This window comes from Rhinoraja longicauda, chromosome 27 (assembly GCF_053455715.1).
Source record: "Rhinoraja longicauda isolate Sanriku21f chromosome 27, sRhiLon1.1, whole genome shotgun sequence".
NCBI classification, from domain to species: Eukaryota; Metazoa; Chordata; class Chondrichthyes; order Rajiformes; family Arhynchobatidae; genus Rhinoraja; species Rhinoraja longicauda.
Window position 1 is genome coordinate 17,083,824 of NC_135979.1, and position 25,340 is coordinate 17,109,163.

Here is a 25,340-nt window from a genome sequence, read left to right on the forward strand (position 1 = left end):
AGAGCCTGGATCAAGAAGGCATGATAGTCAAAAACGACACAAAATTCTGAACTCCACTTATAAGCACACATTTAATCCATTGGTAACTCCACCCAACCAAAATAAAAGCGAAGTCTGTCCCGACACAGGTTTCAGTGAGCAATATTTGGCACAGTGATCCGACCAGTGATTTGGGTGGCCTCCCTCTATTCATGCTGATGTCTCAAATAGGAGAGTGGGAGGAAAAAGGTGAAAGCTTAGTCATTCAACAAAGGCTGAATTTTCATCCACCTCCCCTGCTTCATAAATTAAACTGTGTAGGAAGAAACTGCCGATGCTGGTTTAAACTGAAGATAGACACAAAAAGCTGGAGTAACTCAACGGGTCAGACAGCATCTCTGGAAAAAAGGAATAGGTGACATTTTGGGTCGAGACCCTTCCTCAGACTGAGAGTCAGGGGAAAGGGAAATGAGAGATACAGACGGTGATGTAGAGAGATATAGAACAAATGAAAAGATATGCAAATAAGTAACAATGATAAAGGAAACAGGCCATTGTTAGCTGCGGCCTAGGTACAGACAATGAGGCTCAATAAGGCAACTTTGAAGCTGGTACAACTTGAGTATGGGAGGGATAGAGAGAGGGGGAATGCAACGGTTATTTGAAGTTAGAGAAATCAATATTCATACCACTGGGTTGTAAACTGCTCAAGCGAACTATGATATGTTGTTCCTCCAATTTGTGTTTGACCTCACTCTGACAATGGAGGAGGCCTAGGAAAGAAAGATCACTGTGGGAATGGGAAGGGGAATTAAAGTGTTTGGCAATCAGCAAATCAGGTAGGTCCACGCGGACTGAGCGAAGGTGTTCAGCGAAATGATTGCCCAGTCCACTGTTTGTTTTGCCACTGTAACATTGCCCATTTCTGCTCCTGTCTCTGCTTATTTCTAAGAGCCATAATGCTAATATTCCAAAGGGTATCTTGGCCAGGCTCTCATCTTCTACACAATATAATTCATACTCTTAACTCATTCTGAGCTTCATTCATCATGTGTTTGGTGATTTACATTGGCCCCTGTTCTGACAAGGCATCCATTTAAAAAAATGCCACTCTTGCTTTCGAGTCCATGATTTTCCCACTCTCTTTCTCATTCCATCCCATCTCTCTCTATCTCCTAACCGAAAAGGTTTTTCGATCTATGCATCCTTCCTTTTCCTTTTATGCTCCTGACTTTTACTGTTCCATGACTGACAACCATTTCTTCAGTGGCAAGGAGATAAGTTCCAATTGTCCCTTGCAAATGGTCCACCTCCCTAAACGTTACTATAAAAATGCTGATCAAAACCTCCCTCTTTTTTCTTAAGCCAATATTTCATTCTGTATACAATTTTTCCAAATTCTTGATGAATAGTATTCATATTGCCATGGAATATTTCATTATGTTAGATGTGCAATGTAAATGCAAGCTTCTATTGGTGTTGAAATATACTGTCCCTTCATAAAAGGCTGCTTTGATCTGAGGTTGTGCAGATTACCACGTGCGCGTGGTTGATCACCAGCTGCACATGTGGATAAGCAGGAATGCTCGTTCAATCTGACTAATTTCGGTGCACTCAAGCTCGATTAAACCAGAAATTTAAATTTGACTTCCTTCAGTGGAACACATGCAACATCGTACGTGAGATTGTTTTGTTGACATTGCAATTGTGCTAAATGGCATAAACTCAACAGCTGAGTTTCAGCAGCTCAAAACTCAGTGCGGTGTCTGAGATGCAATGGAATTTCAGCAGCAGAAGAAATGCACAGCCTCGCAGTCTATAACACAGTGATCCCAGGAGATCTATTCCTCTGTTACTTACAAACGCGGGAATTAACCCTGTTTCTTTGAGGAGTACAGAAAAGTGGCATCGGTAGAACCAAAAAAATGTGTCAACATAAGTAATAAATGATCTTACCACATCCAGTCATGAACAGTATGGAGAAATAAAAAGCGAACTGCAGGACGAGGCTCCAAGAACCTCAACGTCCTTGGCAGTGATGGGGCCTAGCATGTGAGAGCTAAAGAGATAGACTGAATCATTTGCTACCATGTTCAGCTAGAACTGCTGAGTGGATGTTCCATACTGGCTCCTTCATATGATCGCCACCATTACAGAAGTCAGTCTACTGCATTTCAATGAACTCAAAGAAACCGCTCAGGACACTGAATGCAGCAACATTTATCGAACCGTACCACATCACGGCTATAATACTAAAGCTCTGCATTCAGGAAAATCACCATTACCAGAGATGTGGTATGAGCAAATAGTGAGGATACAGACTGATATTATCCTTGGTACTGAAAATAAATGACTAAAACAATATAGGAAAAAAGAACTAGGCCACACGGCACCTCAACTTTGCCCAACCATTCAGTGTGATTGTGGCTGATCTTCCCTCGGCCTCATCTCCTCTTCTGTTCCACAAAGCCCTTAATTTCCTGATCATTCAAAAATGTATCTTGTCGCTCCATAAATGCCTCTCGTCATCAAGCTTCCACGATCCGCCAATGCAGAGAGTTCCAGAGATTCACCATCCTCAATGTAAAGAACTATCTACACAGCTCAATTTTAAATGATCATGTCCGAATCTTGCAACAATGTCCCCTAATTCAAGATTATCCCACTAGGCAAGAGTTTGGGTAGCTTGTAATCCCGGCGGTATGAACATCGAATTCTCTAATTTTAAGTACCTTCTATTTGCACTCCCCTCCTCTCCCCCTCTCCCGTTGCCCCCATCCTCCACCCTAGTGATTTACCAGTTCCATATTTCTCCACATTGTTTCCCTCTTGAGTTCACACCTTCCCAGGCTAACAATGGCCCCTCCATGGCACCACTCTTCCTGAGGTCATTTGTGGCCAGCCCTGGTCTTCTCTCACCTCCAGTTCTTCACATCCCCACCCCACCCCCTACTTTCAGTCAGAAGAAGGTCCTCACCCAAAACATCAACTATCCTTTTTCTCCAGAGATGCTGCCCGACTCATTGAGTTACTCCAATACATCGTGTCTATCTTTGGCATAAACCAGCATCTGCAGTTCCTTGTTTATACATTGTAGCACAAGTTGGCTTACAGAATGAAAATTTACTTGAGGATACCAGCAAAACAGCAAAGGCAAAATGCAACAAAGCGGTCTAAAAAATGCAAAACAAATTTCAAATTTTGTAGAAAAGTTAATTTCTGCTATCATAATAGCCTCTTAGCCATAATCAAGGTTCCACGATTCCCCAACATGCAGCCTTAATGTTCAGGTATGCATTGCAGATAGAACATTACCTGTAGATGTTAAGACTATTATTAAATTTAAATCTTAGTAATATAGCAAAAAGATCAACAACATCACCTCATGGTCTGGCCTGAGAGAAAATATTGTAACCTATGAAGCATTCTTGCGAGTTTGATTGATTAATATACCATGCCTTGCCTGTGAGCTATCATGCAGCATCTTCAGGCTTACAAGTTAACTCAATGACAACTGAAATTCTAGTCCTGGCTCAGACATGAAGTGAGTCTAATGAAATAGATTTGATTGTTCAAAGTGCGTCAGCCGAATGTTGCACAAGACCTTCAATGTCGCAATGCAAGTGCTGCATTGAGAGATAAAAAGACCTTCTCAAAAACGCTGTCATATTCTTAAGTTTTTCTCTGTCTGGGAGCTTAACAAGGCAAGTAATAGAGATTCTAACCAGGCATCATATATTAATAATACATTGATAAAAAATACTCAACCAACCACACCTGAAGACTCTTTATCAGAGTTAGAACTGCAACTCACTGCAGTAGTTGCTACAATATATCAAAAGTCATAAAATATGATGTACATAGATTTAAGGTATGTACAACAATGTTTGTTGCTCTACATTACATAATGATGCTTTACCTTGTTTTATCCTAAAAATTCAAATCCACATTGACAATTTTTAACTACTTATATTACATCAGGACAGCTAGCTATTTGCATACATCAGTCCAATATTTGCAAGCACTCATCTGATATACAAAAATGTAACCGATCTACATTAACTCGGTGATCATCTCATTTGCAAAGATGTCTTAGTTAAACATCGTTGGGTAGTGAGTGTATGGAACGAGTTGACAGAGGAGGTAGTTGAGAAAGGAACTACATTCAAAGGAAACTTGGACAGGTACATTATCAGGATAGGTTTCGAGGGATAGGGGCCAAATGTAAGGAAATGGGAACTAGCTTAGATGGGGCATCTTAGGTGGCAATGGACGAGTTGAGCCAAAGGACCTGTTTAATGCTGTATGACTAAGACTGAATTTTCCACCCTGGGCATCCTATGCATCATTTTGTCGATCACCATTTTCCTAAGCATAATATGCCTGCCCCAACAGATCAATATCCACCTTTCAGCATCATTCACCTATTTTCACCATGCACGTCCCAACTCACAATACTTCTAAAATCTTCCAAGATTCTACTCAACATTCCTCCTTGCATTGATCTCAAAGCATTCTCATGATCCTCACGAGAATTAGACCTCCCAATTTTATGAGTTTTGGTTTCTTTTCTTATGCTCCAACTATCCTTCCTAGTTAGGCTGCAGCAAATTGCACAGTGTGTGATCCATCAACATCTTGGCTGCGGAATATCTAATGGTGGAACGAGAGTTGGTGCTCTTCTTACTTAGAAATAATGTGAGCTGATGGCTCATGGACCACTTGGATCTTCTGTTCAATTATGCGCTTCACGTGTCCTTCACAGCGTGGACAAAGCATATGGCCTCCCTACGAATGCGAGATGATTTAGGGAATTTATGAAACATCTAATTCCATTAGCATGGAGGAATGTTATAAACTGTGGCTATTTGAACAGCGGACGTTATCAGAAACCTGATTTTCTGGTTTCCAAAAATATGCAAAATATGATCCCAGAGTTTCAACAGGAAATCATAAACCATGAAAGACAAGTTAAGATGGAAGGACACCTTAATTGTTATTGGAATGTGAAACAACAGCGCCTGGAGTACTCGGCAAGACTGTGGAGGAACCTGATCCGATTTGTAATTCTTCTAATAATTATGAATTGATTATCGAGTCGGCGCCAACCAGCAATCACTAGCACTATTTTACACAGTAGGGACAATTTACCATTCACAAAAGCCAATTAACCTACAAACCTGTATGTCTTTGGAATGTGGGAGGAGCATCCGGAGAAAACCCACACGGTCACAGGGGGGACGTGTAAACTCCGTACAGACAGCCCTCGTAAGTCATGATCAGACCCGGGTCTGGTGCTGTAAGGCAGCAATTCGACTGCTGCACCACTGTGCCGCCCCAATTACTGAACAAAGTAAAAGTAAGAGAACAAGCTTCAGACGATCATGTTGACATGACCGGGGCAGTCACCAATCATTTCCCTGCTGTTCGACACCAGAAAATACATTATATTGGACAACAAAACATCAAATAAATAACTGTATTAGCCACTCAATGCTGTGGGGCAATAAGATACGGCAAAAACTGTCTGGTATTCAAATTAAATCTTGGGGCAAATAATCTCTCTACAAATTCAGGATTACATCATCTGGAATCATGACAGCTACAGTTCTGTATTATGTGGGATGTATTTAACTTTTTTTGTGACCTTGACACATGATGTTGAATTGTAATTTCTCCCACCAATGAGAGCACTTATCGTAATTAAAAGCACAATGTTCTACATTGTGTCTGAAGAAGGGTCTCGACCCGAAACGTCGCCCATTCCTTCTCTCCTGAGATGCTGCCTGACCTGCTGAGTTACTCCAGCATTTTGTGAAGTAATGTACAGTTATTGCAGCATGGAACCGTGTTATACGCCAACAATGAAATCCATGACAGAAGTTGGGGAGGAATGAGAAAATAAATAGATTTTTATTACTGTTGGGAGAGAAAAGGGGGAAAGAGATAATCAGACCCAAGGCATGAAATGAGGTTGCGAAATTTGGACACAAGCCGTAACAAGGGAATTGTGGAAAGAGGACATTATTACTACTATGTCATAAAGATCACAGAATGAGATGGGTGATTGTATCATATTTCAAGCAAACGCTAGTGACAAACAATCACATGGCTTTTTCTGCTTTGGAAGGTAGTGGCACCCATTGCCCTTTGCAAATTACAGGAAATCATAAACCATGAAAGACAAGTTAAGGTGGAAGGACACCTTAACTGTTATTGGAATGTGAAACAACAATGCCTGCAGTACTTGGCAAGACTGTACATTATCCTACTGTCATTGATAAAAAAAGTAAGACGTTATTAAAATCACATTACACATTACTTTCCTAAACTGAGAAGTAACCAAATAGTGCATTATTAATTTATTTGAATCTGGTAATGGATGTTCCTAATCTCAATTGTGACATTACATTCAATACTGAAGGACAAAAATAAAACACACAATCAGGAGACCATAAAATCATTGGACATAGGAGCAGAATTAGGCCATTTGGCCCATCAAGTCTGCTCCACCATCTGATCATGGCTGATCTATTTTTCCCTCTCAGCGTCATTCTCCTGCCTTCTCCCAGTAACTTTTGACACCCTTACTAATCAAGAACCCATCAATCTCCACTTTAAAACTACCCAGCACCATATTTGACAATGAATTCCACAGGTTCACCACTCTCTGGTTGAAGAAATCCCTCCTTATCTCCATTCGAAAGGTATGTCCTTTTATTTTGAGGCTGTGTCCTCTGGTCCTACACCATCACGCCAATGGAAACATCCTCTCCACAGCCACTCTATCCACGGCTTTCATTATTTGGTCGTTTTCAAATGAGATCCACCCCCTTCACCTTTCTAAACTCCAGCAGGTACAGGCCCAGAGCCATCAAACACTCCTCATACGTTAACCCAATCATCCCCGTAACAATGGAAGCTGCAATAGTAATCATTTAAAATAATTCCGTAAATTAACAGATACATTTCCCTCTGAATCTTTGCAATACCTAGAAGTTGAAAAGATGAAAGAAGTTGAGCACTAATATATTTACACAATTTCCTCCTAATGTTCAGAGTGCGCTGGGAAGTTTCAACCTTTCGTATACTTCTTACATTCTCCATGCTGCAGAAAATATGGGCTCTCCTAATAAACATTCTGCCAAGATTCCAATCATCACTCCCTGTCAAGATGCTTTGAGGTGCCTTTAATGATTTGAATCAATAAGTTTATTTCAAAAACATGGGGCTCAGAATTGACTCGAACCTCTGAACCCAGAAACTCCAAACAGGCAGTACTATTGCCAGGATAATTGCCTGGGTAATAATATAATGGGCTGATGGTTTTCCAGACAATCATTGGGTAGCTGTGAATGAAATACATACATAGATCAATACATACATATTGATCAATAAGCTCACTTAGTCTGCACCACATTGAGAGAAATAGATTACCTTATCCATATCCTGAAGAACAAGTCTGCGATATTGTCAATCCAGAACACATTTCCGGAAAGCCTCTTTCCCTCCAGCTCTTTGACTGTGGAGTCATCAAATTCTCAGCTGAATTCCACCCCCAACAGCGTGACACCTTTTAAAGCTATCCTATTTAATGGGACCACCGGCATTGATGTTACACTGCCACTCGCAGCATAAGAAACATTCTCCCTGTCTGTACAAGGAGTGATGATTTCCAAAATCCATGTCAGGTAAAGCTATCTGAGGAAAGAGGGGTTGGAGATAATGCTGATTATTTCTACTGTGATAGAATAAATAAGATGTCAATTTGAATAAAATGATTTTAAGTTCTTCAGAATGTGCATTATGTTTTTAGTAGGTTCAAGTGAAGTCTCGGAGCTGAGTGTTGGATAATAGGGGAAAGGTTGCCATTGTCCATTGCTTCAGACTGTGACCACAATTCAATCAGTAGGCACAGCATGACATTGGCACGGCACCAGTGAACCAGTGGTGGTGCAGTCTCCTTGACTTCTTTATATCTCAACACAAGTAAACTTGTCTCCTTGCCCTCCTCAAAGCAATTTTGTTATTGTCAAACCTCATATTCTTCCCATTCCAAATGCCATTATGTCCAACCGAGAAGGTACAGGGGATGTGTCTAAACAAATCATGAAAAGAATTACAGCAGGACATCTTTTCACAACCTCAGCATATCGCAAAGCACTTTGAAGTACCACAGCCATAGAAGTAGAGTCCATGTTGTAACACAAAAACTCAGCTGGTTATTTTTGCAGACATCACTATTAACTTCCCTGGATTTGTTTAAGTTTAGAGATACAGCATGGAAACTGGCCCTTCAGCCCATTGAGACCACACTGACTATCAATCACACGTTCACACCAGTTCTATGTTATCCCACCTTCTCATCTACTCCCTGCACACTAGGAGTGATTTACAGAGGCCGAAAACCTACAAACCAGCACGTCTTTGAGATGTGGGAGGAAACTGGAGCACCTGGAGGAAACACACTCAGTCACAGGGAGAACATGCAAACTCTGCACAAACGGCACCTATGCCAGGATAGAACCCGGGTCTCTGGTGCTGTGAAGTAGCAGCTCTACCATCTGCGCCACAGTGCTGCCCATTCATTCATCTTTTTCTTCGCAGTAAACACAGATGATGAATAAAGGCACAAAGTGTTGGAGTAACTCTGTGGGTCCAGCAGCATCTCTGGATGGATAGGTGATGTTTCTTTAGACTCCAAAGTCTGTAGAAGGGCCCTGACCAAAAACGCCACCTATTCAGGTTCTCTAGGGATGCTGCCGAACCCATTGTGTTATTCCAACACTTTGTGCCTTTTTTTTGTAAACCAGCATCTGCACTTCTTTGTCTCCACAGATGATGGATATTCATTTAATACCTTGCCCATCTCCTGTGCCTCCACATTTAGATAGCCTCATTGATCTTTAAGGGGCCTTGTCCTCTCCCTAGTTACTTTTTTGTCCTCTTTAGATTCTCCTATACTTTATCTGCCTGCCAAAGCTATCTCATTTCCTCTTTTTGCTCTCCTGTTTTCCAACTTAAATGCACTCCTACATTCCCTGCACTCCTCGAGGGATTTGTTATACCAGCGATTACTACTTTTGAGATCCTATTTTTAAATTTTCCTGCCTAGCACTGTATTCACTGCTGGATCTCAACAGAAGGGATGCACTGGAGTCAATCCAATTGTAGCTCCAGTCACTTGATGCGGTCAGTCAGAAGTCATAGAGTCATAGAGCTACACAGCACAGGAACAGGCCCTTCGGCCAACCTTGCCATGCCGACCAAGTTGGCTATCTGGTTAGGCCCTTATGCCTGCATTTGGCCTATAGCTCTCTAAACCCTCCCTCTCTACACATCTGCCCAATTGTCTTTTAAAAGTATTTTAAATGGCGCTGCAGCTGGACATACTTCCTACTGGTTTAGTCACCAGGCACACTGGAAGTTTCACACACTCCCTACATCCAGCAGGAGGAGAAAACATCTGCCCGAACTGCCATGTTAACTGCAATAAGGCTAAAGAGGAAAGTTAGAAAGACCTTGCCTTATTTTACCTTTCCACCGCTCAGGCTCCTCACTGAGGCTTCTTGAGACAAAGCCTCAGCGCTTGTCATTTAAACATTACACTTAGACATTTAGATACATAGACAATAGGTGCAGGAGTCGGCCTTTCGGCCCTTCGAGCCAGCACCGCCATTCAATGTGATCATGGCTGATCATCCGCAATCAGTACCCCATTCCTGCCTTCTCCCCATATCCCTTGATTCCGCTAGCCCTAAGAGTTCTATCTAACTATCTTTTGAATGCATCCAGTGAATTGGCCTCCACTGCCTTCTGAGGCAGAGAATTCCACAAATTCACAACTCTCTGTGTGAAAAACCTTTTCCTCATCTCAGTTCTAAATGCCTACTCCTTATTCTTAAACTGTGGCCCCTGAGTCTGGACTCCCCCAACGCCGGTAACATGTTTCCTGCGTCTAGCGGGTCCAATCCCTTAATAATTTTATATGTTTCCATAAGATCCCCTCTCATCCCACTACATTCCAGTGAATACAAGCCCAGTCGCTCCATTCTTTCATCGTATGACAGTCCCGCCATCCCGGGAACTCAGACATAGCCATTCTGGCAATGGATGCTTCAAAATGGCCGTTTCACTGGCAACCCGTCTCTATTCTATGGGCTGAAGGTTTTAATGGCTGTTTTTTCAATCCCCCATGGCCCTCCTCTTTTCAGCTTCACAGTCTCTTATGAATCTGGTAACTGATGTTCACTTAGTACTATTCACTAACCTAAACATTGCACGCCCTCTAAAGATGGACACAAAAAGCTGGAGTAATTCAGCGGGACTGGTAGCATCTCTGGAGAGAAGGAATGGGTGATGTTTCGAATCGAGACCCTTCTTCAGTTCGAATGCTGCCTGTCCCTCTGTGTTACTCCAGCTTTTTGTGTGTCTATCTTTGGTTTAAACCAGCATCTGCAGTTCCTTCCTAGAATATTGCATGCCCTCTACTACTTACACTGAGAGTTATTGGCCTGGATCTTGTGATCCACAGCAATGCAATATTGCTCACTGCTGAGGTCATACAAGGATCCTCACAAAGTGTTGGGTTTCCACTATCCTAATGTGCACTCAGACTTTCAATCTGTGAGGTTTTTTATAGGACATCTGTGTCCCATAGCAGGAACAGTGACAGTCATCAAACAGGCCATCTCGCTAGTCGGATCAAGGGATTTTCACAGGCAGTAAAGTAGGAAGTGGAATACAATGATTATAACCAGCACTTTACATATTCCTTTTAAAATTAAAATAAAGTTTAGGTGAAGAAAATAGGATTTCATGCACAACTAAAAAAGTTATTTTTAATTAATGGAATTTCCGTCATTGAATGGAGGAGGAGCATATCCGATATAAAATCAGCTAAAGTGGTCAGTCATACCTCTAGTTTCTCTCTCCCCTGACTCTGAAGTCAGAGAAAAGGAAGGGTCTGGACCCGAAATGTCACCTATTTCTATTCTCCAGAGATGCTGCCTGACCCGCTGAGTTACTCCAGCTTTTTGCATCTATCAGCAGTTAACATAGTTTAGTGAGCTAGAAATTGCTCATAAACAGTGATCCCCCAACACTGTTTGTGCAAATTGTACAAAGAGATAAATTCCACAGAATTGTAATGTACACGGAACAGTTTTAAAGGCTTGGCCTATAATATAATATGTTGAAGCTGATTTTATAGGTTTCAGTGCAATGTTCCCTTGTGATGTGTTGCAATTGGCCATTGTTCTCAGCATGCATCCAGTAGATTTCATCTTTGTAGCCCGTTCTTAAAGGGAAATGCCATAATACAAACTAGTCCAGCTACGGTGGTTGCCACTGAATGAGAGATGGTGTAATGATAGGAAGCAGATAGGCAAGTGTTCTTAAAGGTGCATGGGGTGATGAAGAACATAACCTACAGGCAACATGTTCCTTGTGGATGTGGGCTAGAGAGGCCTTCCAAGGGTACGGTTGGTATTCCTCACAGGATGTAGCCAGAAGTTCTCTCTAAGGGCAGTACTGCAATTTATGAATATCTGATCTTTGTGTTAGCCTGCAATAGGAGCAAATTCTTGTGACTGTTCCCAAGGACTGAAGGAAAAGTAAATGGTCTCCTCCTCTTATGTAGCTGCATGACCTCTCTAATGCGGCCCTGAGCTGCAAGCTAACATGGCCGATATCCATAACAGCACCAGCAATGACCCGAAGGTTGGAAACAGAGGGTGACCTTGATCCTAATCTCTATTGGGGAAGCAGAAAAGGCAAACTTGTCTTCATTCTTCATGTTGGAGAAGGTCAGGGATCTCAGCGAGGACAAAAAATATAGTTAGAGAATTGGCTTTTAACATCGCAAAGGTTTTTGAAACCTGGTCGTGATGGAAATAATAATCATACAAATTTAGATTAATTTTGCACAACACTTAGCGCAGCTTTATGCAGGAAATAAAATTCTCATTCTCTAACTGCTTCCATTCGTTCTTGGACCAGATAAACTTGTTTACAGCTTGTCCCCATGATCACTCTAGTTTTATCAGATCAGAGTTACCCCCCCCCCCACCCATCATCCCTGCAGCTTAATAATGTCCTTATGTCCTTATGTCCTTCCCCGTTCCAACAAAGCATCTTCAAGTGAAACATTAACTCCGTGTCTCTCTTCTCACAGAGGTGGCTGACCTGCTGATATTTCTAACATTTTCTGACATCATTTTAAATGTCCAGATTCTGCTGTTTATTTTTTTAAATTTATGCGGGGGGGAAAATCCCGATGGGCAAGAAGGCACCAAGAATGTGAAGAAGGTTGCTGTGCCCTGGGTATGACCGATTCTCCAAAAAGCACCTCCCTATTTTTTTTTCACTGTTGTGCAAAAGAACCTCTGGTCTAGCAGATTGCACATCCCATTGAACAAGACCACCCACTTCTCGAATCAGGATTCAGTGTAGAAAGGGAGGCCACAGGCCCGTGGAAAGAACTAATTACTTCCATTTGCCTGTTCTTTAATACAGCAGAGCAATTAGAGTTTTTTTCTTTTCGAGGAAGTATTCAGTTCCCTTTTGAATGTTGTTCTTGAATCAGCTTTCTCTCTCAGTCAATGCATTTCAGACCATACAAATTGCATGATAAGATTTTTTTTTCACCTCTGTATCAATTTCTTTAGACGGGATCTTCACCTCAGACTGAGGATCTTTTCCACAATCTTCAGAATTCCCAACCCATATGGACCCTCCCCTCTTGCCCAGTAACCTTTCTAAACCTATTTGTCACAAACTCAATTTTTTTCCCCACTTTTCTTACACCCATTAGCCTCGTTCCACTGAATCTTCAACACTCCACTCACAAAGCCCACTTCCCCACAACAATGATCCCACTATCCCATCATCTCTTTCACTTTCACTTAGGCTTTAGAGATACAGATACAGTGCGGAAACAGGCCCTTTAGACCACCGAGCCTGCGCCGGCAAGTGATCACCCCGTACACTAACACTATCCTACACACTAGGAACAATTTACAATCTTACCGAAGCCAATTAACCTTCTGACCTGTACTTCTTTAGAGTGTGGGGGGAAACCGGAACTCCTGGAGTAAACCCATGCGGTCACAGGGAGAACGTACAAACTCCATACAGACAGCAACCCTTGTCAGGATCGAACCTGGATCTCTGGAGCTGTGAGGCAGCAACTCTACCACTGCACCACCATGCCGTCCTAGAGGTTGATTTTAACTTTTCCTCGTTCTCATGAAAACTCATAGTCTTAAAGCAATAACTCTTCTTACTCATCACGGGTGCTGACTGACCTGCAGAGTATTTCCAATATTCCCTGCTTTAATTAAAAAATAGAAATTCTCTTTAGTTATCCCCCGGCAATTTTCCTAATAATTTTAAACCCTTGTGCTCTAATTAGCTTTATCATCCGACCAGTGGAGATAGCTTCTACATTTAGTGTAAGAAAATAACTGCAGATGCTGGTACAAATCGAAGGTATTTATTCACAAAATGTTGGAGTAACTCAGTAGGTCAGGCAGCATCTCAGGAGAGGAGGAATGGGTGACGTTTCGGGTCGAGACCCTTCTTCAGACATTCTACATTTACCTGCTTTATGAAAACCCTACTTGATTATGGACAATATTCTATTCAATTACCTCTTAACCAAAAGAATAACAACATCAACTTCCTTCTATCCGGAAACTCCAGTATAACAAACGGTACTTCAGGGGAGCACTGTTAAAGAAGGAAATGTTGCTACAGTTTGCCGCACACGTGATCAAAAGGATAGCTCTAAATAAGGTGTATTAAAGAGAAGAGAGAGGTACAGATGCAGAGAGATTTAGGCAGTAAATTCCAGAGCTTAGGGCTTTGGAGTCTGAAAGCATGTTCAAAAAGCATAATTTCTCCACGTTTCCACATTTAATCTGCAAACATTATTCCTTCATTGTTCAGCAATATCAAAAGTAGCCTGTGCCTCTTCATATCCTCTCCAACAATCAGAAAATGTTGTGGTGTTTCTGCTTCTCATTCCAAACTTAGCTCCCCCTTTAAGGTGAGAGGAGAAAGTCTTAATAGGAGCCTGAGGATAACTTTTTCCGCACAGAAAGTGTTGGGGGTATATGAAACAAGCTGCCAGAGCAGGTAATTGAGGCAGGTACTATAACAACATAGCTTTGACTCTGAACAAGGGTCCCAACCCTAAACGTTATCTATCTATGATGGACACAAAATGCTTGAATAACTCAACGGGACATGCAGCATCTCTGGATAGAAGGAATGCCCTATGTTCTCCAGAGATGCTGCCTGACCCGCTGAGTTACAACAGCACTTTGTGCCTTTTTTCCTGTTACCTTTTGGTTGCTGCATCACTGCTGATTTTACCAACAGTTGGTTCTCACATGGAGACATTGACTGAACAATGAATTCCCCTGATGCTTCCGTTATCATCACAGTCCAATCAATGTCTTCATATTCTCATAACACATCACTTTTTTTCTCTTCTCAACTCACAACCCATTAATTATGTACAACATCCCTCATTAAGTATCCCTCTTTATTTTTGCAAGATGAAATTAAAAAAATGCTAATAACAAAGAAGCAAATGGTCAGCATATGTGAATTACAGAGCCTTTCACTGCATCAATCAGTGAGGTGGAGCCAGACGCTTGAGACATCATTAGCTTATTCAAAAACAAAAATATAATTGGATCAGGAGCTACTTAACTATGACTTAAACAAGTAATAGTTAAACAATTGCATGTCCTTTCCTGAAACAATTAAAACTGCAGATGCAGCAAGTCTGAAATAAAGGAATCTTAAATAAAAAACAGAGAATGCTGGAAATACTCAGCAGGTCAGACAACATCGATGGTAAAAGAAACAGAATTCATGTTTCAGTTTAAAAACCCCTGCTTCAGAATGAACTCACTGTTGAAGGGCCTTTGACCTAAAACGTTCAGTCCAACTCTTTTCATAAATGCTACCCGATCTCCTGAATGTTTTCATCATTTTCCCTTTTTATGCTAGTTCTTATTCATGCTCAGCACTTTGATCACGCAATAGCAGATCTGGGGAAGAATGATTCTCAGGAAGACCAACGCTGACCCATCTCTCCCAAGCACAAGCATGGACACTGGCAGCTGGGTGAATTAGGGGGTTGGAGGCCTCAGCAGAAGCAGATTAGTAAGGTTGTCATATGTTATAGGAGTAGGCCATTCGGCCCTTCGAGCCTGCACCGCCATTCAATATGATCATGGTTGATCATTCAGCTCAGTAGCCTGTACCTGCCTTCTCTCCATACCCCCTGATCCCTTTAGCAAAAAGGGCCACATCTAACTCCCTCTTAAATATAGCCAATGAACTGGCCTCAACTACCTTCTGTGGCAGAGAATTCCACAGACTCACCACTCTCTGTGTGAAGAAATGTTTTCTCATCTCGGTCCTAAAAGACTTCCCCCTTATCCTTAAGCTGTGACCCCTGGTTCTGGACTCCCCCAACATCGGGAACAATCTTCCCGCATCTAGCCTCTCCAACCCCTTAAGAATTTTATATGTTTCTATAAGATCCCCCCTCAGTCTTCTAAATTCCAGCGAGTACAAGCCCAGTCTATCTAGTCTTTCCTCATATGTAAGTCCCGCCATCCCAGGGATCAATCTGGTGAACCTTCTCTGTACTCCCTCTAAGGCAAGAACGTCTTTCCTCAGGTTAGGAGACCAAAACTGCACACAGTACTCCAGGTGCGGTCTCACCAAGGCCCTGTACAACTGCAGCAGAACCTCCCTGCTCCTAAACTCAAATCCTCTTGCTATGAATGCCAACATACCATTCGCTTTCTTCACTGCCTGCTGCACCTGCATGCTTGCTTTCAATGACTGGTGCACCATGACACCCAGGTCACGTTGCATCTCCCCTTCTCCCAATCGGTCACCATTCAGGTAATACTCTGCTTTCCTGTTCTTGCCACCAAAGTGGATAACCTCACATTTATCCACATTATATTGCATCTGCCATGCATTTGCCCACTCGCCTAATTTATCCAAGTCACTCTGCAGCCTCCTAGCATCCTCCTCGCAGCTAACACTGCCACCCAGCTTCGTGTCATCCGCAAACTTAGAGATGTTGCATTCAATTCCCTCGTCCAAATCATTAATATACACTGTAAATAACTGGGGTCCCAGCACTGAGCCTTGCGGTACCCCACTAGTCACTGCCTGCCATTCCGAAAAGGACCCGTTTATTCCTACTCTTTGCTTCCTGTCCGCCAACCAATTTTCTATCCACCTCAAAACTGAACCCTCAATACCGTGGGGCAAAGGCAGGAGAATGGGGTTTCAAGGTCAGTTTATTGTCACTTGTACCAATTAAGGTACAGTGAAATTCGAATTACCGTACTAAAGAAAAAGCAACAAGACACACAACTACATAAAAGTTAACATAAACATCCACTACAGTGGAGTCCCCACAGTCCTCACTGTGATGCAAGGCAATAAAGTCCAATCTCCTTCCTCTTTATTGTTCCACGGTCGGGGCAGTCGAACCATCCGCAGTCGGGGAGAACGAAGCTCCCGCAGCCAGCGGTCGAAGCCCCTGCATCGGGGCGATAGAAACCCCTGCATTGCTGGTTCGCCAGAGGGCAAATTCATTTCCAAACTTTGAAGAAGGAAAGAGATTGGATTCAGAAGAAAACTCCCTTTCTACACACATGCAAGTGAACTGCCAAAATATTGCTCCACCAGAATTGTAAATTTGGACAAATCCTCTTCCAGCTTGTCAGGAGTTCTGTTGTAGGGCAAAAACATTTTATTGTCGATCGCACAATGTGTTCTCCCCTGGTGTCCCAGCTACCAGCTACACACCAGGAGTTTTCCTGGAACCTCAAACTACTTTCATTTGATCTCCAGTGAGCTTCAACTATGTTCCTAATTTGACCACATGTCTGGAGCTTTAAAGGCATCACTGGTCTCCTTGAGTGCGTTCCTTGAGATTGATAGAAATGTTGAACTGGAGCCCTTTGGAGTAGCACATTGGAAGTGACACATAGGACTGTCTCTTTCCGATGTCAACATAATTCCTCCTTGGCCTTTCCTCTTACCTGATACTAAAAAGCCAGATGGGACAGACGATCCTGGCAATAACTAAGCACTACACTCTTCAGCTCGATTCTTTTTAATTTGTCCAGCCGACCATCCATCGCCCATTCACACTAGTTCTATGTTATCCCACATCCTGATCTCTACCCACTGGGGTAATTTACAGAGGCCAACGAACCTACAAACCGGAACACTAGAGGAATCCCAGCGGTCAAAATGAGAACATGCAAACTCCACGCAGATAGCTTCCGGTGTCAGGATCGAACTTGGGCCTCTGGCGCAGTGAGGCAGCAGCTCCACCAGCTGTGCCACTATACCACCTGAATATTTCCAATTTTACATGCTGATTATGCCACACGACAAAGAGGTGGACAATCTTCTCAACGAGGACAAGATGTTGTCTCTATAGCACTCGAACCCCACTGTCATGGACTGATGTGTCAGTGAATGAGAGCTGGATGAGGGTAAATTCTCTCATGTTGTTTGGCTGACCACTTGCCACAGATCCATAGGATCCATGGATATCCCTCAGGAATCAATTATTTCTGCAAGGGATGTTGCACTAAGCCCATATTGGTGGTTGACATTAAAATCTGTCACACTCCCTTTGCTTCACATGATGTATGCGTTCAACATGGGGAAATACAGATTCATCGGCTGAAGGAAGCTGGTAGGAGGTTTCAGACAAACAAGGGCTTTTTGGTTTAGTTTAGTTTTAGAGATACAGCGCAGAAACATGCCAATTAACTAACAAACTTGTATGTCTTCGGAGAGTGGGTGGAAACCGGAACACATGGGGAAAACTCACGTGTTCGAGGGGCGAACGTACAAACTTCATACAGGCGGCACCCGTAGTCAGGATTGAACCTGTGTCTCTGGCATTTCATACAGGCGGCACCCGTAGTCAGGATTGAACCTGGGTCTCTGGCACTGTGAGGCAGCAATTCCACCACTGCACCACTGTGCCGCCCCATGTAACATGGGGTACAGAGTCATTGCTGAGGATTTGCGGGTCATCCTGCTGATGACAGGAAAGTCATTGGTTGACATGTCTGTATTTGTGAAAATAAATGTTTTAAATGTTAAAATGTTTTACAATTTAACTTTGTAAATATATTTAAGTAACTGCATAATTTGCATTTTCATTCGCTGTACAGGATGATTTTCTCTCAGGGAGTCAGACGATTGTGGAATTTATTCTCTTCAAAGACCCAAGCACATAATTTAGGATGACAATCCTGTGCAGTACTAAGGGTGTACCACTTGGTTGATGACAATTGGTCATTCCTATCAACACAGTTTGAAAGACTTGCGGCATTGAAAATATCTGACTGCATGACAATGGCCAGTGCACTTGAAAGCATTCATTGTAAACAAAGCACTTCTTTCTGAGAAATCCTCAAAGAATAAATTCATGTAGAAAATTGTCCCCAATTGTCCCCAATTTTCTCACAGTTGGAGTCAGAACCAGCCGAAAGCGTGAGAAAAAGGAGAAAAAAACGTTTCAAAAATACGATGAGAGGCAGCAATAAAGAACGGCATAAAGTACAAATTCCTGAGTGATCAACCTCAGGTTGTGTTAAAAACTCTGCTGGAAACGGGGCAGGTGGTGTGGTGATGTGGGGGTTGGGAAGGGCATGCAGTACCAAGGTACGGCAGAGATCAAGCTAATAAACATTTCATAAACTGTATCGTATTATTAGAAGGTACATGAACTAGAAGTAAATTATTTAGCAACCAAGCATCTTAGGTTTCTCAGGCTACTGCTAAAAGGCTGCAGATAGCTAAAAGGGAGGTAGCCAGAAACGATGTCTAGCACTGGAATTTGAGCAGCACGGTGGCACAGCTGGTAGAACTGCTGTCTCACGATGCCTTGATCCTAACCTCAGGTGCTGTCCATGTGGAGTTTGCACGTCCTCCCTTAAACCATGTTGGTTTCTTCCGGGTGCTCTGATTTCTTCCTGTAGCTCATAGATGTGTGGATTTGGAAGTTAATTGTCCTCTGTAAAATTGCACCTGATATGTCGGGAGTGAGTGAGAACGTGGGATCGCATTGAACTAGTGTGAACAAGTGATCAATGATTGATTTGGACTCGGTGGACAGAAGGGTCTATTTCCTTGTTGTGTCTCTAATCATAAACTAATCGTGTAACAAGGTGAGACATACAATTGTCATATTCCAGCTCTTCTGTCTTTGGAGTGTTTTGAGTCTCAAAGAATTCGTAAAATATGCTTTGCAGCAGGCCCAACCATGATCAGTCTGAAGAAGGGTCTCGACCCGAAACGTCGCCCATTCCTTCTCTCCTGAGATGCTGCCTGACCTGCTGAGTTACTCCAGCATTTTGTGAATGATTAAATACCAGCATGCTTCTAACAGTCTGAAGATGTTTCCACAGAAATGCCAGTGCTTACCAAAGAGGTGTGTTCGATGAACAGCATGGAAGGCTGCGACTGACTACTTTGGTCTTTTGACTTCCATAAATAAAACTTGTACCAAAGACTCGAGGCCTCGGTAGAGAATTTCACGACCAAAGATGAGCTGCCGTGCACTCCTTTCAGAGATCAGAGGTCGTTGGTGACCCGCCCAATCACTTTGTTGTGATTAGGCCCAGGCGGGTAACCGCAAGACCAGCACCGCAGATGATATTTGGGGGGAAGTCAAGGAGTGGCACCTATATTGGTAGGCAGGGAGGGAAAATAAGGGATCAACACAAACATTTTAGATGACTGGAGACGTAAAACGAAACTGTGCAGAAATAAGCCTTTCAGCCAATTCAGTCCACGCCAACCGTAAAGCACCCATTTTAGATCTAATCCTAATCTCATTTAACTCTCCTTCTTTTCCCATCAATCTCATCCCCTCCTGCCTCCCCTGCTCAGGATTTTACCGCTCACCTACACATAAGGGACAATTTACAGTGACCAATTAACCTACCAAACTGCATGTTTGGGAACTGGGAGAAAACTGGAACGTCTGGGAAAACCTATGTGGTCACAGGGAGAGTGTGCAAACTCCACACTGAGGACATGGGCACTGGCACAGGCGTTTGATTTGTTGGCTCAGAGAAGATCAGAGACTGTCTCTTTCAATAGATGGTACTGTTAAGTCAGTGAGCCCGGATTAGTTGTTCATGAACGTGCTGGAGAACCGAGTAGGTGCACACATTTCTCCAGTGTGCCCCTGAAGCACCAGGTAGTGGGACCTGGAGGGGGCGTAGAAACCTCTTCATCAGGATGCATCACGGCAAGGTTTGGGAACAGCTCCATCCAAAACCACAAGAAATTGCAGAGAATTGTGGACACAGCCCAGATCATCACACAAACCAACCTCCTGTCCATTGACTCCACGTACACTTCACGCTGCCTCGGCAAGGCCAGCAGCATAATCAATGGCGAGTCTTACCCCGGTCACTCCATCATATTCCCTTTCCCATCAGGCAAAGTACAGAAGTGTGAAAATGCCTACCTCTAGATTCAGGGACAGTTTCTTATTCCTTATCATCTACCTTATTGGAGACCCTCGGACTATCTTTAATTGGACTTTACTGGATTTTATCTTGCACTATATGTCATTTCCATTATCTTGTATTTATCCAAAAAAAACACTGCTGATTGTTGCTGTGATCTCTGTCAGAAGTAAGTGAATGAAAGCAGGGTGGAAACATTTGGATCCACAGTGAACATTGGATCATTTACCTTTTCATGTGTATACCTGAAGATCATAAGAAATACGAATAGGAGCAGGCTGGATGACTTCTCCAGCTGCCCCAACAATCAGTTGATTGTTTGGCCTAATTTCTACTCTCCTACCTGATTCGTTGTATTTGAAAAGTCTATTTATCTAAGGCTTGCGCATGCTTAGTGACCTTGCATTCCTGGTTCTAGGTGTGGAGAATAATCAAGATTCACAAGCATCCTCAAGGAGAAATCACTCCACATTAAGGTGAGAGGGGTAAGGGAGATGTGTGAGACAGGTGTTTTACACAGAGGGTGGTGAATGCCAGGAACGCACTGGTGGTTGAGGTTGACATGAAAGTGACATTTAAGAAACTTTTGGATCGGTATAAGGATATGCAAGGAATAGAAGGATATGGATTATGTGCAAGCAGATAAGAGTTGGCCTTGGCATCTTTTGTTCGGCACAGACATTGTGGGTGGAACGGCCAGTTCTTGAGCTGTACTGTTCTAGGTTCCATCTCCATCTTAAGTAGGTGCCCAGGTGTGCATAGAGAGCATTGCAGCCTGATTTGGTAAATCGAACACCCAAGAACAAAGAGGCTACAAAATGTGGTGGACAATGTCTGGTCCATCATAGGTATTGACCTCCTCAACATTGAAGTGATCTACTGGAACCGTTGCCTCAAGATGTACCCTCTGCCAGATGGGAGCAGGGAGAAGAAGGAATGACTGTGGTGGGACAAGTCTTTGATGATGTCGGTTGCTTTCCCAAGGCAGCATGAAGTGTAGAAAGAGTCCAGAGTGGGAAGTTTGGTCTGTGTGACGGACTGGGCTACATTCACAACACTCTGCAATCATTTTACGGTCTTCCTCGGTCTCCTGAGGAAGTTGAGGCGTTGATGTGCCTTCTTGGCTGTCACATCAGTAGGGTTGGTCCACGAAAGATCATTGGTGATATTAACACCAAGGAATTTGAAGCTTTCAACTATTTCTACTTCAGCACCATTGGTCATGCACTCCAGCGGGCTTGTTGGAGTTGATAATTAGCTCCTTCATCTTGTTGACTTTGAGGGAGAGGTTATTGTCCTGGCACCATGTCAATAAGTTCGATATCTCCTTCCTGTACTCCATCTCACCATTGTTCACGATTCGGCCCACCACAGTGGTGTCATCTGCAAACTTGTAGTGGAGCTAGAGCTGAATTTGGCTGTACAGCCATGAATGTATAGAGAATACAGTAAGTAATACAAGAAAGCATCCTTGTGGGGCACCGGTGTTAAGAATTATTGTGGAGGACGTGTTGTCATCTATCCACACTGATCTATCCACACGCAAAGTGGAGTGATGATTCCTAGATCCAAGTTTGGAGATGAGTTTGTTTCAACTTAAAGCTCTTCAAGAGCCCCAACACCTCCTTTTTCTTAACCTGAATCTGCCTTTGTGTATTGAAAAAGTCTTGGTCCGAAACATCACCTATTCCTTTTCTCTAGAGATGCTGCGTGACCCGCTGAGTTACTCCAGGTTTTTGTGTGTGTCTTTAGTATTCCCCACACTGATCTTACTGTCCACCATGTGCACAATAGACTATTCTTGCTAACTTTTACTGTGCCAGGTAGCTGCTTTCTGTCTTTCTTTCAAATCCTCCAGAATACATTTTTCTAAGCACTTACTGAATATGAATATGAAAGTGGGCCCCATTTCCTTACAAACATTCTGGCTAATCCAAGCATTATACCCATTGTAACTACAAGTTGCGTGTGAATGTCATCACGTTACTGCAAATCAAATGTTGACTTATCATTAAGGCAATGACATGTTCTCTCTTGCTCCATTCTCCTTGAATTGGATCTAGCAACAAAATAGAGAACTGGAGAGGACTGAAAAATCTGTGCAGATAAATGCTGTCAGAACAGGAAGCGTGGGGAATAGTTACTATAGACAGAGTTAAGGATGGATAATTTGTATCATTATCTCTAAATCACAGCTCCACACTTCTTTAAAATCACTTTGTGGAAACGAAGAATAAGGTAAAGTCCTTCACACTTTCACTCTTCCTCAGACCCATCCCATCCTCTCTGCTAACTATGCGTGTTCCTAGTATTAGTTCTCTTGTCTAATACACACATTCCCATCACTGACATTATCCATTTCCATCTGAGTTACCTGGTCAACTCCTTTCCCTTTCTACCAACGACAACATTTCCCATCTATGCGTAGGAAGGAACTGCAGATGCTGGTTTAAACTGAAGATGGACACAAAAAACTGGAGTAACACAGATGGAACAGGCAGCATCTCTGGAGAGAAGGAATAGCGACTTTTCGGGTCGAGACCCTTCTTCATTTCTCATCTATGGTCACCCATCACAATTCTGTCCACCCCCCCCCCATCCCTCTTTACTTTACTACTGCAGTTAACATGGGCCAAAGGCCTTCAATCTTCCTCGCTCTACTCTTTCCTATCCCCACAATCCAGTGCATCTTTCCAGAGACATGAATGTAACCAAAACGTAATCAGTAATTCTGATTCCCCAAAACCAAGCAGCAGAAGTAGAGAGGCTAAGAAAGATATGGATAGAAAGACACGACGAGAAAGACACACCGAGAAAAGATAAACAACTATATTCTGTCTATTTTCCAATTTAAATACATTTAATTTTCTATTTTTTGGATTGAGTATATTAGTCATCAGTACTACTGGTGACTAATTCAAAATTTGGCAGATTTTTGTCAAAATTAACAAAATTGTTTGGATTTTTATGACAATGTAGTAGCTTTAGTTGCTTTTTGCCTGGTATTGAACCGCAAGTCATCAAACTGATTGTTTATCCAGTATCATCACCATCAATGTTGCCCACATTATTGCACTTTACCTCAGTGCTTATGATAATGGAATGCTAGATTACATTTCTGATTACAAAATGGAATAGGCTAGTGTTTACCATTACAACATTATTTATTTGGGTTTTATACTTCAAGAATAATGTCCAACAAACTATTTGCATAATATGATATAGTGACTGATATATTACAGGAATATTAGCTAAGAATTCATATGACATGATTTCTGATGGTTATTTTATACCACAATATTATCATACACAATTCATATTATATTATTTTTCATCGATCTCTTGCTGGATTATTGACTATTGTTGTTAGATAATCGTTATTTATTATTTTATTTTGCAGAAAATATGCTCATTTTTATCTTACATAAATGATGATTAACATGTTATGTAACAGGGATAAGGAACTGTTGATTGATCATTTTTTCTGACAAGATGACTTATATTAATATTAGTTATTTTTATATTATTGGATTATTTTATAATATAGGGTTGTCTATTGTTTTAAATTAGCAGGATGTTGTCATTTTATATGAAAGGGAATCTATGTAATTTTTTATTTAAATGAATATCAGTTGCACTTTTATATTGGACATTTATTAATTAATATTTTATATCTGTCAGTTACTGATTGTTGTTTGTGTTTTGTGTTTGAACTACTTGTTTCTGTTGCTTATTGTCTTGATTTTCACACCATAATTCTTTATAATGAATAGATGTTGAACAGTGATTAACATTACTGAACAGAAAATAATATTGCTTAGTTTTACTGGATTGATATCATGAGCTTAATTTTACAGAAATAAATTTTGCATGACAAGATCTGTAGAAAGTAAGAATCACAATTATGTCTGGTAGTTTAAAGGTCAGTTTTTACCAACTATATTTTAAAAGTCAGGATTTAAAAAAAAATATATTATTGAATGTTGTACCTATTTTAGGACTGCTCATGTTAAGCATTGCATTTTAAAAATTGATGGTGGCTGATTAATATTTCAGTACTATTTGCAGTTTTCACCTGACCCGCCCAAGTGTAAGAAAATAGAATGGTGGTTTTTTTTGTATTGTATTCACATTACAGGAGGAAATCTCATTTTTATTTATCGATGTTATTGTATCTTTACAATATAACCGGTAAATGGGGATTGTTGACTGTCGTCTAGTTTATTAGAAATATTGCCTGGTGATTTATATTCGCAATTACTGCCAGGTATGGTGTGTCTGTGTGTAAAATAATATCTCACCAGAGGGACTGGTGCTGTTCCGCACAGTGAAAAGCCATGTTTTTTTTCTCCCCCACCAGTTATTACAATCATCAGCATATCTGTACCTCAATGCTCAGATGAACAGTATTCAGGCAATGCCTGAAACTGCAGGTTTCTTTGTATGTATAAATTCACAATGCTAGCGTTCAAGTTCTGGTAATTGACAAGCTGGTAGGGTTACACAGTGGAGAGAGAGGATGGCAGTGTTCGGACTGATGGCGGGGTTTTCATTTCTAACACTTCAGACATACTATGCAAAACTACTCCTGCGAGGGAACCATAGCAACGGGGCCACCAGCCACTCTCATATTCTGGGCAATTTTAAATCATGGTGTGCTGACATTGCCATAATATCATTCACCTCTTTATCACTCGGTGAAACAAAATTGTGTGTGGTTTTTTGTGTGTGTCAGGCTCGCACACAGACACATGCCATGGAGGCAGCAGACAGAGAGGGACTGCCCAGGGTTGAACACACCTCACT

The 25,340-nt window shown here is 42.0% G+C and overlaps 1 protein-coding gene across 6 annotated transcripts in view; it reads right to left on the bottom strand.

Annotated features, from left to right (window-relative positions):
- Positions 1-25,340, bottom strand: part of macf1a (microtubule actin crosslinking factor 1a) — a 419,348-nt gene that overhangs the window by 392,570 nt on the left and 1,438 nt on the right. The gene's annotated exons all lie outside the window — the stretch shown is intronic.